Here is a 16,948-nt window from a genome sequence, read left to right on the forward strand (position 1 = left end):
CGCTCAGCTTTTTATTTTTATTTTTATTTTTTTAAGTATGTGGATAAGGATGCTCCTCATTCACCTGTACAACCTCAAAGCCCTCTGTGTTCCCTGGGCACTACACTGCCCCATGCCCCCACCCTGCAAAATGATGACAAAAGGCCGCTGATTGTCTGCGACTTGCACATACACACTAGGTCAGTCACTTCTTCTTGATTTTGCTCTGCGTTTTGTTGTTGTTGTTGTTGTTAATTCTCGCTTGAGAATATTTTTCCATTGATTTGCTTTTAGAGAGAGTGGAAGGGAGAGGGAGAGACAGAGAGAGAGAAACATCAATGTGAGAGAGGCACATCGATTGGTTACCTCCCGTATATGTCCCAACCAGGGCTGGGGATCAAACCTGCAATCTAGCTGACGCGTAAGGAACGCTCAGCTTTTTATTTTTTTAAGTATGTGGATAAGGATGCTCCTCATTCACCTGTACAACCTCAAAGCCCTCTGTGTTCCCTGGGCACTACCTTGCCCCATGCCCCACCCTGCAAAATGATGACAAAAGGCCGCTGATTGTCTGGGACTTGCACATACACACTAGGTCAGTCACTTCCTCTTGATTTTGCTCTGCGTTTTGTTGTTCTTGTTATTAATTCTCGCCTGAGAATATTTTTCCATTGATTTGTTTTTAGAGAGAGTGGAAGGGAGAGGGAGAGACAGAGAGAGAGAAACATCAATGTGAGAGAGGCACATCGATTGGTTACCTCCCATATATGTCCCAACCAGGGCTGGGGATCAAACCTGCAACCAAGGTACATACCCTTGGCCAGGAATCAAACCTGGGACCCTTCAATCCACAGGCTGATGCTCTATCCATTGAGCCATATCGGCTAGGGCTTGCTCTGCCTTTATTCAAAAGGGGATTAGCTCCTTTCTAGCCCTAGTGAATAATGCTTTAGAATATAATAATGATTTGTTATCTCCTGTAGGTGGAGCCTGTTTGCTCTTGCATGTTTAAGAAATACTCCAACATCACTTTGTGTGGCTTGGAAAATGCTTGCGAGTCATACCAACAATATATTATAGACAACCTGATTAAAAAATAACAACCAAGTTAGCAACACTTCTCATTTAATATCAAACTGCATTTAAATATTAAATTGAACTCCTACCCATGTTTAATTATGAATCTCCTACCTTCTGTGTCAAGATGCTGGCTAAGATTCTGATGATTTTTTCAGTCAGTCATGATCAAATATTTACATGTGTCACAGGAAAAGGGGCCCCACTGATACGTACCTTACTGCTATAATTTTGACCACAGAACTAAAGAACTCAATCTTCCATGTCACCTTGGTTCTAAGGAAGGCTTATTCATACCACATTTAAACTGAACTTCAGCACAGAGCAGCAGAAAAATCTCCTCTTAAATTATACCTCAAAAAGCTGTTAAAATTTTTTTTTAAAAGTCTGGGCTTTTGGGCCTTTTGCTTATAGCTGCCCAGATGTCTATTAAGAACAGGGGATCAGGGTGCTTATGGGAAGCAACTGATCGATGTTTCTCTTTCACATGAATGTTTCTCTCTCTCTCAAATCAATAAACATATCCTCAGGGAAGGATTTGAAAAAAAAAAAAAAAGAATGGGGGAGATGAGTAAGTTGTTAGATAAATGAGAAGGCCAGCTAGCCTGGGAGGAGAAGGTGCAGTTTATCTAGGAGGAATGATATACTCTGCTCACATCAAGAACATTGTATGATCTCTGCAGTGAAAAATACTAAACAGCTCTGAAAATTAGTTAGATACCTACAGCTTCTAGGTCATAAGAACCCCAGGTCACAAAAAGAGTCATTTCCTCAACATTTTTATTTCTATCCTGTGATAAGATTTTGAATCTGTACATATAAGATTGTAGGTTGGGGCAGAGGGGAGGTGAGGTTGTTTATACTTGGCATCAAAAGTAGCTTTCTTCGCCAAAACCGGTTTGGCTCATGGATAGAGCGTCGGCCTGCAGACTGAAGGGTCCCAGGTTCGATTCCGGTCAAGGGCATGTACCTGGGTTGTGGGCACATCCCCAGTAGGAGATGTGCTGGAGGCAGCTGATCGATGTTTCTCTCTCATCGATGTTTCTAACTCTCTATCTCTCTCCCTTCCTCTCTGTAAAAAATCAATAAAATATATATTAAAAAAAGTAGCCACACACTCTCAAAACCAGGTGCTTCCCTCAACTTGTCTTCTATTATGTCTATACCTTTGAAAGGCTTTGAAGACTTTCATGATCTATATGTAAAGCTGGTTTTCAGTCTCTCTCCTTACACATGAAAGATGTTTTCAGTCTCACATGGTTGGGGCGGCAGGGTGTGCATCCTTCTCACTCTCCTCGGACACTCTGTTGCATTTAACCTTCCAAAGAGAGGAGGGACTCAATGGGTATCTCTCCACAGCCCCTGGGGGCCACCAATGACAGTGGAAGTCACTTAAGCACCTTCCCAGGAGGCCACGCCTTGTGCCTCAAGAGTTCTTCAGTTTATGCATTGCTGGGTACTGGGATTAGGTTGGGGTCTTTGGGGGGGACGGGGGATGGGACAGAACTGCTCTGAATCAAGGAAGAACATAAGAGTGAATGTGGAGAAGGAAGAGGGGAGAAAGCTGCTCCTGGGCCCTGCCTGGGAGTTTGCAGTTTGCTATGGGTAACCCTCTCCTTAGTGACATCTTCAGTATATCCTCCTTGCTCACTAGTGCTCGGAGTGTGAGTAGAGGATTCTGAGGGAACAGAAGAAGTGCTGACACCTGAGGTGAGCACACACATGGGGCAACAATGCACCTGGGATGCAGTGGTCTCCGAGGCTTTCTTGTTTGCTCTTGTTTCTCTCCTAAGAAATCTTCCTTGCTAAAAAGCTTTGAATAGGTGATTAAGCCCCCACACACTCTCAAAACCAGGTCTGAAATTATTATCTAAAGAATTTATGACTTATGATTTTTCTTTTATAATATTTAGCAATGATGCCTGTATAGGTTTCATTCAGACATTCCAATTAGCTCCCTTGGGTTGTCCTACCCATTTTGCAGACATGTAATTAAAGAAAGGGAGACGATAGGATTTGTTCAATGTCACAAGACTAATAAGAATGTCCTTTAGACTACAGCAAATGCGGTCTCGGCCTCCTGTCTCCGATATCCAGACTTTCTCACTCTATTAAACTACTCATGTAAAATTCAAGTCCTTTATTTTGCAGAAGAATAACTCAAAGAGTGCTAGTTATATTGGGAGATTTCCAGAGTTTGAGCTGGCCATGATTCTAGCATAGGCAGCTCAAAGCACTCTGTTCAAATGCTTAGATCACAGCTTCAAATTAAAGTCATTCCACTGCTGATATTCAATGCTTTAAACTGTAAGTTCAATAGCTTCTATTTATTCAGGTACATGAAACTACAAACCTTTATTTTTTTAATTAAAAGTTTGGTCAGGATTCTAACTAACCCTTCTGATCCGAAGCTGTCAGGAGCCTGCAGAATAACACTGCTCAGTTTGGCTGACCTGGGTCTGATCACCATAGCCCAGTAAGCACTACCTCATTTGCGTTAGGAGGTGTTTTCCCTACTTATTTTTCTCTCATTTTCCTTCTAAAAGCAGGCAAGTCATTTACCCTTTCTGAGTTTCTGTTTGCACACCTGTAAAGTGGGGATAACACCATCTAATTAACAGGGTAGTGGCTATAATGGAATGAGTCAATAATGTGATGAAGCACTGAAAATTATGAAGTCCCCCTTTGTCTCTTTTCCAAATACTTTTTGTGAATAAGGCCACATGTGTTAGATTGTGCAGCATCTATTTAGAAGTCCTAAATGCTGGCTTTACAGATACTATATGGAGGAGGTGTGGCATTTCATGTGTGTGGCCCAACAATAGAAAGTGAAAATTAAAGGACTGAACGTCTTTACTGTGCCCAGGTTCATGAGGTCAACATGGGGGTAACATGAGAGGGGCTACAGAAAGGATTCACCAGTAAGAAGAGAGGCAGGGCTGAGACTGCGTCTATACAGGTCACTTTTTAAAAAAAGATATTTTATTGATTTTTTTTACAGAGAGGAAGGGAGAGGGATAGAGAGTTAGAAACATCAATGATGAGAGAGATCATTGATTGGCTGCCTCCTGTATGCCCACATTGGGGATTGAGCCCACAAGTCAAGCATGTGCCCTGACTGGGAATCAAAACGTGACCTCCTGGTTCATAGGTCGATGCTCAACCACTGAACCACACCATCCAGGCCAGACAGGTCACTTCTGACCTACACGTCCCTGGCTTTCCTTTAGAAAAGCAGCAGGAGGAAAAAGTGATCAACAATCAGTCACAGAAACTCGGGCTTGGAAAGTACCTAAGAGGGCCTTTACTCTAATCCTCTCCCGGCTGGTAAAGCAATCTCCTAAGCACATCCCAGGCAATGCTCATTCATCCAAATCTCCTCCGCTCCTGCTACTCACAGACTCACTCCCTTCAGAGACAGACGCTTTCCTTTCTAATCATCTGAAAGTTCCTCCTCATAATGAACTGAAATTCAAGTTGAAGGGCGGTGATCATCAAATTATTTCCACTCTAACTACTATCTTCACTCCTTACAGAATTGAAATCATTTTGTGACGAGATAAACATACATTTTTAACGGAATCTTCTTTTTCACTAACCTAGCGGAGACCCCCTCACGTTGGCTAGCGGGTTGCAGTTGAATGCAATGGGAGGCAGTTGTGCACTCTGCAGTGCCAGCCGCACATCTGTCATCGATTATTGTGAAGAATTCAGAAGCGAGCAGCTCCGGGCGAGGCGGCGGCAGTGACAATCGCTTTTCCCTTCCGTGTGCCCACTCTGAGGGGGTTGAAAACGATGCCAAGGCAGGTTGGGCAGTGGGCCCTCCCTGACTGCATCTGAGCAGTTAAGAGCTTTACTCATGTTTCTGAACGAAATTTGAAATTTTGGTCAAAGAAAACAAAGTGGTGCTCCCCGTGTGGAATTTGGACCAGAGACTCCTGGTCTGAGATCTGTTTGAAAGTGTAATGCACTCCAAGCTGTCAGAATCTGATCTTCACATTGAGGTTCTGACTCGGGTAGGATCTCCATGAAGTTAACCTTTGTGCCAACTAGTCACTGTTTAAGAGGCAGGAAAGGCTGGGAGGCGAAGGGACAGACTGGCTAGGTTTGCTGGGTGGCAGCAGCCAAGGCTGAAACTCAACAAACTCAGCAGGTGGTGAATCTGTGAACCAAAGCAGAACTTATCCAAAAAGGGTTGGGGTGGGCTGTTCTGCAGGTAGCCCAGAAAGGCATAGGTCAGAATTTTCCCATTTGAATAGGTCAGATTATAAAACTTAAATTATTCAGCTTCTCCGTATAGAACAGCTACAGAAATAGGCAATAATTATGACTCACCAAGTTGTAGACATCACCAAAATGAATGTATTTTCTGGGAAACTGCTAACATGAACAGTGTGCCTGCCTACTTACCTGAAAAAAAGGTCTTAGGAAGCCCATTCACCTCCTAGTAGAAACAGAAGATGGCTAAAAATCACTGATTTCTTAATCTAAACTCTATTTCAACAGCAACGTCCCATCACATGCCATTTAACTTTCTCAGTGTCAGCTATGTACAATCAGCACCAAACAGAGAGAGAAAATAATCTAAATGGTGCATCAGCCACCATCCCCATGTAACGATTTCATGTCCCAGAGTAAGCATGGAAGTTGCTGGTCCCTCCCTGACTCCCATCTCCTTGCCTCTCACACTATAAGCATCTCAGGCACTGCTGGTAAATGCTGTGTCTAAGACTATGTATTTTTTTCAAATCACTGTGCCTCCAAAGATAAGGCAACTCTTTCATCTGGTCCCGAAGAAACAGCCAGCTGTCCCAGTGCTAAAGGAAACATTGATACAGTCAGTCTTATATATACCGGAAGATGTATGTTATTCTCCAATCTGGTAATTCCCTAAGACATTTTCAAAAACAATATTGACCCCACACAATTTTCACTTTACATCTGACTCTTCTGTACTCTTAACCAATCAGCATCTTGGATTCTCAGATCTTAGAGTGGTGTGGTCAGGATTGCTGAAAGAGATGAATTTTAGACCTAAGATCTCCAAACTGTGTGCCCTGGTGCCTCAGGGCACTTTAGCAAACTCCCAGGGCTTGTGGCAGGATATTTTAAATTTGGAGGGAAACACAGCCTGTCTCAGACACTGCAAGAAGGACCGATCCATGCTAGCTCGCGGTGTAACATTAGAATGTGCTACATTTCTTTGGATGACATCATCTCTTTGCAAAGCTACGTTGCTGGTGGTTGCTGTGATAAAAAGCAACTGAAAAGTAATGAGGGAAAGCAAATGAGGGTGGTGGGATCGGATCTGACTTGAAGGTTTGAGAAGTTGTGAGGTGGTCAGTGATCCATTTTCCAAATGCACCCTTCATTACTGGCTGTGAGGAAGTAAAGATGAGACTTGAAATGCTTGGTTTCTTTGGCCAGCTGGGACAGTTCTAAGCTTTGGCAGTGAAATGAAGTGTAGGGACATTACAGGACAAACTTGTCCTCCCTGGTTCTGGTGTGGTCTTGCTGCAAACTCCGACAGGCACATGTGGCACCCCTGGCACCTGGGCACCTTTTCCGGCAACTGCCTCTCCAGGTGGTCACAGCACCCAGCCCCCAGCAGCTTCTGACACCCCGCCCCCAGGCGGTTTTATGTAGCAGAGCGCCTCCATTAGAAAACTCCCCATGAGCTGATATCCTCAGCATCCCAGAGGGTGGATTTCCAGCAGGTTCTTCCAGCACAGCCTCATGTGACCTCTCTGCCATGCAAGGAGCCAGCCCGCCCCTCTCCAACAAGGTCTGGAGTGGAAGTGAGGGAAGCTCATGCTTGATGCTCTATCTCAAACCCAGGGAAAATGACTACTCCTTTCATCGGCTACGCCTCTATTCTTTAGAATCCTCTTTACTTCCTAATAGCCAGTCATCATCAATTAATATTTTCTTTTTAAAAAGTAGTTTGTTTTCTTCATTATAATTTTTAATTGTAGTAAAAAAATCACATACAATTTACCATCGTAATCATTTTCGAGAGTACAGTTCAGTGGGATCACATATATTTACATTGCGGTGCAGCTCTCGTCACCATCCATTCCCACAACCCTTTTAATTCTGCAAATCCAAAACTCTGTACCCATTAAACACCAACTCTCCATTCTCCTCTCCCCTCAGTCCCTGGCAACCACCATTCTACTTTCTGTCTCTGAATGTGAGTACTATCGGTATCTCAGGTAAGTGGAAGTGTAGAGTGTTTTGTTTTTTGCGTGTGTGACTGACTTATTTTACTTAACACAATGCCCTTAAGGTTGAACCATATTGTAGCCTATGTCAGAATTTCCTGCCTAAATTTTTAAGGCTGAAGGATATTCCATTGCATGTATGAACCACATTTTGCTTGTCCATTCATCTGTCAATGGACACCTGGGTTGCTTCCACCTTTTGGCTATTATAAATACTGCAGCTGTGCACCCTAGCCAGTTTAGCTCAGTGGATAGAGCATTAGCCTGCAGACCGAGGGGCCCAGATTCGATTTTGGTTAAGGGTATATATATCTCTGTTGCAGGCTCCGCCCCGGCCCTGGTCAGGGTGCATGCAGGAGGCAACTCTGCTTTCAGTTATTTTGGGGTATATTCCCAGGTGTGGAACTGCTAGATCATAGAGTGATACTATTTTCAATTTTTTGAGGAGACACAAATTACTAGTATTAGTTCATAATTAGTTACTAAGTTATTTGGACCTAAGCAGTTCATAAATGAAACTGTCAGGTATTTGTTTTATCCTAGAAATGACATGAAACCACGATAGAGGCATCAGTGAAGAATGTTTGGGAACCTTTGTCCCAGTCTACATATTTCAGCTGCCACTGAGACCTGTCTGCTTGAATGCCTCCTTAGACTCACGCTGTCTAGAAGTATCCTTATCCCTGAAGGAACAGACTGACGCACACACACATTCCTTTACATGAGACCCTGAGTTGAAATTCAAGTGCCCACCAAAGCTAGAAATATCATCATTCATACCTGCCACCACTGCTGGCTGCCCCAGTCCCTACACCCATGTAGGCAGCAGAGATCATTATGCTGTGGGTGAGGCACCCAGATGCCCGCTGAACACTGACCTGTCTCTCCCACAAAAAGCAACGGCAATGCAAGCAAGTGTGAATGGCTCAACCAGAGGCAAAATCATGAATGTGCACCCCTGCACATAGATGTGAATGGTTTGAAAAGTAGATGATCATTCAGAGATGTTGCTACTTGTTTTCATTAACTGGAAATTACTTAAAACAAACCTTATGATGAATCAGAATACCTTGAGTAGCTACTCAAGGCAGATTTGTAAGTCTTTTAAAACACATGATTATAACTTGTGGGGTTCCCCCTGCTTCTTTTTAGGATAGAACACATGCTGGACACTTTGAAGGCACGACATAACTAAATAACTACTTATTTAATCATTTCATAATATTGAATTATGACAACATAAGAACAAGCTTAATTTCCCCTTCTGCAAAAAGTCCATTACAACGAACTGCATACATAAATATGTTATCTTCAAAGAAAGAAAACAACAAAAGGAAATTTGCATTGCATCCGCAGAACTGAGGCTGATAATCTGCACTAATTCATAAATCTTACCAGGTTTACAAAAAAAAAATCTATCAGAAAAAGAGCCAAGAAGAAAACAGTCTGACAGCTGCAGCCCTTCTGTTTTACAACACGCACAGAATGGATGCACTTCCGTTAACATCTTCATAAACAGAGTGCTGAGCAAATGCAAACACCGCAGTCGAAGCCACTCGAGTCCAGGCTTCATCTAATGGATTGTACTGCTCTTCATGGAGGCAACCTTACCAGCCACCTACCAAACCCACCAGTTGTCCTAGGAACCATTCGTAAAACAGATGGAACAAAATTCCATTGCAGTTTTTGGAATTTCCAGGGCCTGCAAGGTACCAGCTGCAGCTGCCCACTTTAAAAGAGCCGCAACCTCCCGTCCTCGGAATGGGAGCTCGGTTTCCTTTATGTTAAGAACTAACATCCGGCACTGGGCCACCTGAATCGATACACTGATAAATCCCAGATGGCAATCCAGATACCTCCTTGCTCAAGGCATGAACTTCTCTCAGGTGGTAAACATTCTATCAAGCTAGGTTCTCAGGAGCCAGCTTCTCCTTGGAGCCTGTTTGTGCTTACAACGTGCTGTGTTTTAATATATTTTATTGAGTTTTTACAGAGAGGAAGGGAGAAGGATAGAGTTAGAAACATTGATGAGAGAGAAACATCCATCAGCTGCCTCCTGCACGCCCCCACTGGGGATGTGCCCGCAACCAAGGTACATGCCCTTGACTGGAATCGAACCTGGGACCCTTCAGTCCGCAGGCCGATGCTCTATCCACTGAGCCAAACCGGTTAGGGCACAACGTGCTATGTTTTAAAGCCACATTGGGATCCATCATTGCACAATATGTAATTAATGTTGTCATATGTTTTGTTAATGAATAAAAATACCTGTGAAGGTAAAAAGCCAGCACCTTGGTTGTCCCAAATATCCTGTGATCTGGACCAAAGGAAGGAAAAAGTACTCCCTGGGCCATAGCGGCAAACTCTGAACCAGCAACCAGCTTAGAACCAAACAATTCTGTGTTTAGATTAAGCTATCTCTTAATACTGTCAGCAATAAGTATAACTTATTCAGTACCTACTACACACTAGGTATTATGCAAGATATATCACAGAACATATCTCTACTCTTACTTCAGCTCAGCAAGATGGTACATTCTAGCTTGATATGTGCTGTTGCATATGTGGCTACGAACCCTCATAACAAACCTCTAAAGAAGAAATCTTCAGTATTATTGGCTCCGTTGCTTCTGGTGAGGGTACAGATCCTCCAAGAAATGAAGTGACTGGCCCAAGGTCACTTAGATCAGACTAAGTGTGAACTGAGACTAGAATGTGGGTCTTTTGACCTCATTCCTTGCTATTTTTCTCTATACTATGGCGTCTCTGATTGAGCAGAGCACAGATAATGCTATTTCAAAGCAAATATGCCATGTGCTCCAAGAGGAATACAGAGCAGTAAGAGGTCAGAGGGCACAGCCAGCACAATGGCTGTGAATCTGGCTGATTTGGAGAAAGAGGGAGCTAGACATTCGTAGAAAGGGGGATGTCCAGAGGAGCAACGGCTGTGGCAGGAGGAAAGGGGAGGAGTTCCACTTCACACACCTGAGTCTGAGGTCTGAGTAGGAAAACCAGTGTGGGTACATGGTTGAGCCTCTTCTATCAGACGGGTTCCCATATAACCAGGGCTCTTCAAGAAGGTGCTGCACAGTTTTGGATGAAAATATTTCTAAAGTAGATTGCATAGCAATCTTCACTAAACAAAGGCTATGGATCATACTTTTTTTTTTTTACAAACTAATATTAATCACACTATTCTGTAATTTAGATATGAACCTACTTTTTGCTCACTAAACCTTGTCTAATAAAGTTGTCCTTTTCCTTTGTCATTACACCCAGTCAGCAATGTCTATCTCAGTGGTTCTCAACCTTCTGGCCCTTTAAATACAGTTCCTCATGTTGTGACTCAACCATAAAATTATTTTCGTTGCTACTTCATAACTGTAATGATTTCAAGAGACAAGAAGATGCATAGGATCAGGATTTCACAATTCTCTTAAATGCTCTAGAAAGCCTGTTCCCATACATAGATCTATAGATGTCACACCCGCCATATAGCAGAATCATGTTCTCAGAGGTGAGAGGAGGGACATTAGGTATCATTAAAGTGAAACTGCACATTGTTAAAATTACCTTGGAAATTCCTTAAATGGCCCAGAGAGTACAGTACTGTCTACACAGTATTATATCTACACAGCATTTATCAGTCCCTCTAACTCTTAATATATGTTTCCCTAGTGTTACCAATCAGTTATATTCAGATTCTTTCTCCATTGATGATGGTAAAATCATTATCACCCATTAGCCTGGTCTCCTGAACGATGTGTTACCCACTCTGTTGGTAGTCAGAACCCTTAGAACTCATCTCTTCTTTGGTTTCATTGACAGGTAGCCATCACTGTTTAACATAAGCAATGCACAGAGTTGCTCCCTAGTCATGAAGCGGCTAAATGTGAATGGCCTGGGCTTCCTGAAAGCCGCCTTCCTCCTCAGGGACAGAAGCTGCTCTTTATTGACAATATCCAACATCTTCTGACTGGAGGTCTTTGGAAGAACCAAAGGTTGATGGAGGAAACCAGGGCTTCATTGTTGGCTCTACAGGAAATGTAGACGTTACTGTTCAGATGTCATCGTCATTTAGGTAGCTCGTTCTGCAAATATTTATTGAGCATCTGCCATGTATAGGCACAAGGCACATGGTATAGATAAAACCACCATGGTACCTGTCCTCACAGAGTCCATAGCACAGCGGGGAAGAAGGGAGGACACTAATTAAAATAGAGTATGACAAAATATAGTATGATATGTACAACAGCAGAAAAGTACGGAGCGCTATGAAGGCTCATAGGACAAGTTCATAAACCAAACCTGGGGAAGGGAGTCATCATGAAAGGCTTCCTGAAAGAAGCTACGACTTGAGGCTCAGGAATTAGCCAAGGAAGAGGAGGTGAGGGGGAAAAGAAGAAAGAGTGCTTCCAGGTAGAGTTAGCAGCATGAGTAATAGTCCATGGGTGAAAGACTCACCAGTCAGAGAGAAAGGCTAAAGTAAAGGCCAATGGATATGATGACCAGGTGGTCATTGGGGAGCTTTGAGGAAGACAACTTAGTAACATGACTGGTGACAGGAGCCAAATTGCAAGGAGTTGCAGACAGGACTGATGGACTAATGGCTGTTAAAGTCTCACTGAAAGAAACAAGTTGAGAGCACTCTGAAGAGAAAGCACTGTCAAAAGAACACTTTAGCACAGCTTTGAGTCTCTTTGCTGAAGGATTATTTAAATTCCCAGAACTCTCCCACCAGCCAGCACCAGGCACAAGGAAGCTGGGTGCCATCAGTCCCTTACAGAAACACATGTGCAATAATTTGCATGGACTCTGAGGTGAGTTCGAATAATGTAAATAAAACAGAATGAAGCTGAATCCCACTCCATGATCAGTGGCTCCTGCTAGTCCAGTGGGCCTTACCGGAAGCAAGGCAACATAAGACATTACCTGGGAGGCTCCCAACCCTCCAATCATCTTCTCAGCACGACAGGAAGTACTCTCGTTGGAGACGTGGTACTGTGGACTAAGCCCTATATTCTGTTCTACTATCAGATTCTTTTAAAAATCCAAGCATCCCTTGGCAGAAAGTCCCATGGGTGACTAACATCTAAGAATAAATGAACTCCCTGGTTTCTTTGTTCACTCATGGCACTCATGGTAGAAGTGTAGGGTGGGCTGGAAGTTTGAGAAAGCAAGCTTGTCCCACTTCCAATTTCACCCTGGTCACTAACCCCACCTCTGCTAACAGTAAGAAAAGGCAAAAAGGAGTGTATATACTCAGCAGACAACTTCCAGGGCAGAAGTATATGTTTCAAATGCTTGGGGTTCCTTATCTTTAGTGATGCAATTTCTTTAATGATGTAAAACCCTCATAATTGTTTTGATTGAGATTTCGATCTCTGCTTCTCCAAAGTGATTCAACCTCCAATGGCCATGCACCAAAGAAATGATTTTCATGAGGACATTATTTCTTTTGAAGTATTTCCAATTTGTGGGTAAAAATTATGGTTTTTACCTCTTATCCCAACAATAGTCAGTCTTTTAATCTAAGGTAAAAAGCTAAAATGTGTTATAAAAACAAAATTACAAAAGGCTCACATTCATAAAATCTGGCATCTCTGAAGCTGAGCAAACACAACAACGATAGCTGATTAGTCAGATAAAATAGCCCAGGAATCACAAATTGGTAACCTTAGGTCTGAATCCAGTTCGCAGAGTTTTCTTGGGCCAGATACGTTTTGTTTTTCACTTGAACTTTAATGCCTTTAGATGGGACCCATTCTCTGCAAGTTAGCTACAGGCCCCTGATCAGACAAAGCACCATTTACGTACACAGTCGTATTTCTTGCCTGGTTCCGGCAGAGATTTGAGTTTGGGACCACTGGTTTATATAAACTGATATTAAGAATAAACAAATAACTTCTCTCCTGTTCAGGTAGAGCTCCGGTGTTAACCGTTTCAGAGTGGAGCACATGTGGATTATTGAGCAACAGGATGGCTGAAAAACGATAAACCACAACAGCATGCAACACCACTGGCAATCAGACTCTTAGCAAAAGAGGAAACTGAAAACACCAGTGGGGCTCATCAGTCTCAGAATCAGCCATGTGACCATGGCTTTGAAACCACTTTTTAACACAAGTATCTGCCAGAGTCACTCTCTGATCTCGCCTCATGTACACTGATCCCACAAGATCCCTGACATCTGGATGTCACAGAACACGAGCCTGGCAGCCAAAATCCAATCCGAGCTGGGCTTGGCAAAGGAAACAACCCTGCTATTCAGGGAGCTGTGGCTGTACTGCAGTATCTGTAGTGTCCAAACAATGACACTCAACTTGGGGCAATCAGCCATTCAGCCACTTGGTGGCTACTTAAGACATCTGCAGCATGCAATACATCATGCCATCATCTGTCTGTCTGTCTGTCTGTCTGTCCTGGCACAGAGGATTTAAGTCCCTACTTCAACCCCATCTCAGTTCCTTACGACACTTCCTATCACACCCTGCACAGAACCCAAGAATAAGAAAGCTAGATACAGACAATAGGATGGTGAAGGCCTGGGGCAGGGGGCAGGGGCGGGCTGGAGGGGATCAATGGAGGACAAAGGGGGACATATGTAATACTTTCAACAATAAAGATATATATATATGATCAGAAAGCTAGTGCTCAAGGAAGCTTTTGAGATCCTCTCATTTTATTTCTTTATTCCTCATCCAAGAATAAGAAAGCTAAATATAGACAATAGGATGGTGAAGGCCTGGGGCAGGGGGCAGGGGCGGGCTGGAGGGGATCAATGGAGGACAAAGGGGGACATATGTAATACTTTCAACAATAAAGATATATATATATGATCAGAAAGCTAGTGCTCAAGGAAGCTTTTGAGATCCTCTCATTTTATTTCTTTATTCCTCACACTTGGTCATGAATGAGAAATTAGGCTGAGCAAGTTGATAGGACATGCTCAAAGGTTTGTCCTACAAGTGTCTTCACAGGGACTAGAACTAGATGTCCAAGACCTCCACTGTGGAGGTGTCCTCTGCAGCCAGCCGCCCTGGGACACAGCATGCATTTAAGCACCAATATCCTTTTGCAACCCAGTCCAGAATTCCTGGATTTGATTTCTGGCACATGGACAGTCTAGCTCACTCAAGGTCATCGTTAGGATTTCAGTCAAAGCCCACCCATAATGAAAGGCTCCCCTGTCCTGGTTGGCCCTCTGTGCATGTATTTCCCGCATGGGCACAGCAGGGAATATTGCCTTGCTGGAGACAGGCTCTGAGTTTGTAATCTTGTACCCCAATCATGAATTTCATCTGCAAAGATAAACTGCTTGCTCTTCTGCTCCAACTTACTCATGACAAGAGTGGTGGTTTCCTTTGTATCACCATGTTTCTCACGTCTAAAGAGCCCTCTGAACTTGACCCAGTCCTTCCCTGCCCCAGACAGCAGTTTCCTAGGAGTCTCGTCTGGGGTAAATGAAATCAAGCCCTATAGGACTGACTGCCCAGTAGTGTTTGTTAGTGTGCAACTTCAAAGTCTTTATATTATGTCTGCATAATATAATAATAATAATTTAATTGGTAATACCAATTAAAATAGGTAAAATAATCAACTATAGCAATTAAGCTCATATCTATACAAGGTAGGGATATTCTTTACAGCAGTGGTTCTCAACCTTCCTAATGCCGCGACCCTTTAATACAGTTCCTCATGTTGTGGTGACCCCCAATTTCACTGTTACAAATTGAACATAATTAAAGCATAGTGATTAATCACAAAAACACTATGTAATTATATATGTGTTTTCCGATGGTCTTAGGCGACCCCTGTGAAAGGGTCATTTGACCCCCAAAGGGGTCGCGACCCACAGGTTGAGAACCACTGCTTTACAGGGACATATGGCCGTATTACACTGTTTTAAAAGAAAAATGGTATTAGACTTCAGTGTTTTGTGGGGACTTATCATTACTATAGGTTAAAGGTTGCCTGTAGTAATTTGCTCTAGTTCTTATTCTCATTGTTCAATGTTTACCAGACCAGGTCTAAGGTACCTTGGGGATACTTTATCAACTTTTGAGAATTTCCCTTCCTGATCCGCAGTTCCTGGAGTATGTGTCCTTGTTCTCCCTGATAGCATCTGTGTCATTGTCTTGGGGGGTGAGGGGTGGAATCCAATATGCAGGGCTCTGCTCACAGTGTTATATCATAGCCAGTCACCAGAAGCAACAGAAAAAACAGTGAACGGAAGCCTGTGACAGACACTGTAGCTGACCAGCCATCACTTCCGTCCCCCCTCCTCTGCGTTGTGCTGTTTGCGCACCCCTAGCTCTCAGGTTCAGCCCTGACCATCTTATTTTTTAATTTTTTAATGTTTTTATTGATTTCAGAAAGAAGAATGGGGGAGAGAAGGATAGAAGCATCAATGATGAGAGAGAATCAACAATCAACTGCCTCCTGCTTGCTCCCTATTGGGGATCGAGCCCACAACCCAGGCATGTGCCCTGACTGGGAATTGAACCAAGACTTCCTGGTTCATAGGTCGATACTCAACCACTGAGCCACACCGGCTGGGAAGCCCTGACCATTTTAACTCAGACATAGTATTCCCATCCCAGCCATATAGTGATTGGTTTAGGCAATCCAGCCTAAGCCAATCAACACAGCACATTCTATAGTCAGTAAACTGGCTTAAGACTGAGCAGATGGCCCAGTGTGAGTCAATGAGACACCAGAAATTTTCTGGGGCTTCTAGAAAAGGTCACTCACTCCTGTGATAGAGCCACCGGAAGTCAGTTCTCTCTCCCTCTGTACGGAGTGTTGCGGATATGAAGTTAGAATTGCTGCAGACATCTAACCACCAGGACAGAAGCGAGCTAAGGATGAAATTCAACCACAGAGGGCAGACTGGAAAGAAATGGGTTCTTGCCATCACTGAACTGCTAAATCAAAACTCATTCTAGTTATGTAAGCTAATAAAAAATTCTCTTTCGTATGAGCCAGTCTACACTGGGTTTCTCTCTCTTGCATAAGAGCCCTAACTGATATAACATCCTGTGCAGCTAATGAGGACTTCTAATGCAGCTGCCGGCTTCACCACATGACCAGCCCATTCTTCTCCATTTCCTCAAGCTCCCCGCCCAACAAAGGCCAGGGCATAGTCTGGAAGCCCCTCTCCTGCGAGGCCAAGGCTCGCCTGTGCAATGGCAAAGGTAACTGGCAGCCATGCCCCCCGGGGAGGGGGGTTTGCTGAGAAACCTCATCGGCACAGGCAGGGAGGAGAGCCTGAGACAGGCCCAGACTCCATGGGCTTCCTCCTCCTCTCCCAGCATGATACTGCCCACCATCCCCAATGGGCTTCCTGAGGGGCCTGTGTGGGGATGTCTTTGCCACAAAGGAGTGGCCACCTTCCTGACAGGAGGCAGGGCAAGACTTGTAAGGTAGGCAAAGGTGGGCAAAAGCTCCAGACTAATGTGGAGCCAGGAGCCAGGTCAGGCCTGCCCTGGGATTTGTCCCAAGAACCAGGGGTGTGTGGTGAGGCGCTCAGGGACACATTTGTGAAGGGTAGGAACTGATTAAGTAGGAACAGGCCGCACTGGGCTATTCGGGTCAGGCCAGCTTTTTGCCTTAGGAGATACTGAAGTCCACCTGGGGCTGCTTTGAGGAAGGCACCCAGTGCACAG

At 43.8% G+C, this 16,948-nt stretch overlaps 1 protein-coding gene and 1 long non-coding RNA gene across 3 annotated transcripts in view; one reads left to right on the forward strand and one right to left on the reverse strand.

Moving 5' to 3' along the window:
- Positions 1-16,948, reverse strand: part of TNFAIP8 (TNF alpha induced protein 8) — a 63,874-nt gene that overhangs the window by 41,705 nt on the left and 5,221 nt on the right. The window lies entirely within an intron of this gene.
- LOC107181762 overlaps positions 16,041-16,948 on the forward strand; it is a 2,326-nt gene continuing 1,418 nt past the window's right edge. Inside the window, exon 1 of the long non-coding RNA XR_001512464.1 lies at positions 16,041-16,477. This is a non-coding gene — a long non-coding RNA (uncharacterized LOC107181762). The remainder of the gene's footprint in view (positions 16,478-16,948) is intronic.

This window comes from Myotis davidii, unplaced genomic scaffold (assembly GCF_000327345.1).
Source record: "Myotis davidii unplaced genomic scaffold, ASM32734v1 scaffold130, whole genome shotgun sequence".
In the NCBI taxonomy this organism is placed as follows: Eukaryota; Metazoa; Chordata; class Mammalia; order Chiroptera; family Vespertilionidae; genus Myotis; species Myotis davidii.